The sequence below is a fragment of the Bubalus kerabau genome, chromosome 8, assembly GCF_029407905.1.
Source record: "Bubalus kerabau isolate K-KA32 ecotype Philippines breed swamp buffalo chromosome 8, PCC_UOA_SB_1v2, whole genome shotgun sequence".
In the NCBI taxonomy this organism is placed as follows: domain Eukaryota; kingdom Metazoa; phylum Chordata; class Mammalia; order Artiodactyla; family Bovidae; genus Bubalus; species Bubalus kerabau.
The window spans coordinates 120,540,231-120,542,216 of record NC_073631.1 but is presented as its reverse complement, the minus strand read 5'-3'; positions in this window follow the sequence as shown (position 1 = coordinate 120,542,216).

The window sequence follows — 1,986 nt, the reverse complement described above, 5'->3', positions numbered from 1 at the left end:
TTTCAACTTATCGCCCTTGACTGTCTTATACCCTGAACTGCAGGAGGCATATCACAGGGGACAACATGGTCTCTCTTATGTAGAGAATTCATTAGACGGAGCCGAAGCACTGGAAAAATGGTGGCTGATGAATGAAAATGTGGTAACTGCCTTTCACATGCCACCGTCTTTAAGTCACAGACCTAGGCAGGAACCCCCACACCCAGGACACCGTCTCAGCAGTCTGTTCTTCCCAGAGCCAGCAGCCTTGAGCCAGACACTCGGTGTTAAAATTGTTCGGGACGAGATTCTTCCCATTAGCGTCTCTGAAGATTTATACAGAAAACCGACAGAGGACCAAGCGGGTCCTATGACTTGGAGCGCATCTCGCGCATCCTTCTCTGCACAGTTTGGCTGTGTTCAGGGATCAATGTGCGATTCCCACTGTGGCCAGCTTGTTGTTAGTCTGCTGCCTCTTCAAGAGTCAGCAAGAAGTAACTGGGATCCAGTAAGTAGGTAACTGGGTAGTTGGCCAGCTTCTGTGTAAGATATGATGTATTAGAGTTGAGTTTGAGTATCTTTATTAATACTTTATGATATTGGCCACATGGTGCAAAGAGCCAGCCCATTGGAAAAGACCCAGCCCATTGAAAAAGACCTTGATGCTGGGAAAGATTGAGGGTAGGAGAAGAAGGGGGCAACAGAGTTTGAGATGGTTGGATGGCATCAGTGACTCAATGGATACGTATTTGAGCAAACTCTGGAGATAATGAAGGACAGGGAAGCCTGGCGTGCTGCAGTCTGGGTCACAGAGTTGGACATGACTTAGTGACTGAACAACAATATTAATACTTTTCAAAGGTATATTCCAACTCTAAGACTTTATCTGCTAGTTATAGTTTACAAAGAGATCATCTGAAACTCTCAGAAAGTGAATTTTCTTAGCAAAAGGTCTATTTTTAAACATGGAGTAGAGAAGGCAAGCTTAGATTTAAATTGGCTCCTTTCCCTCCTGCCTTTTCACCACCAAGATAAAGGCATTGTCTATAATCTACATGACTTGATTATGTCTAATCCTGTTCTTTAGATGAACTTCCAGAAGCACTCCCTGGGTAGGATCTCAGGAGACTCAGGAAACTGGCTAAACAAACACAATACCTGTATCCCCATCGTGAGCTCCTGTTTGCTCAGCCGTGCATCTGCAGCTGTAGAGACAGGACACGGAAATCCTTGCTGACTTTGGTGAACTGAGGTAATTCAACCACCTGCTCACAGACCAGAAATTCCAGAACATTTCACTCTCCAAACTTTACTCTGAAACACAGGGTTAGACTAGTTCAGAGCAGGCATCACAGAAAGTCCCCTACATACGAACCTTTAAGTGCAAATTTTCAAAGATGCGAACGCTCTTCTTGTTCACTTGACACCGGCTGCAGTACTGTCCGCGCACGCTGGCGCGTCAACCGTTTCCAAGTCTTTGCAACCCCATGGACCGTAGCCCAGCAGGCTCCTCTGTCCATGGGATTCTCCAGGCAAGAACACTGGAGGGGGTGGCTGTGCCGTCCTCCAGGGCATCTTCCCGACCCAGGGATTGAACTCGAGTCTCTTGCATCTCCTGCATTGGCAGGTGGCTTCTTTACCACCAGCGCTACCCGGGAAGCCCCCGATGGACTGTACTGGTAGAACTTTTCAAGGTATCGTAAGGTTTAAAATGTTTTACTTTTTGTTTTTTTTATGTCTTATTTGAGTGGAAAGCATTACAAACCTATTACAGTACTGCACAGTTGACCGTGTTAGCTGGGTACCTAGGCTAGCTCTGTTGGACTTCAGAACAAATTGGCCTTCACAAACTCGCTCTTGGAACACCACTTGCTGTTGGGTAGGGGGCTTGCTGTTCTGTGCTTGGAGTCTCACAGCGAAAGTGAAAGGGACCCGACTTGGTCGTTTCCATCACACCCACCTTCCTCCCCAGCCTGGCCCAGGGGTCTGTGTTTCTCACCCTGGGAT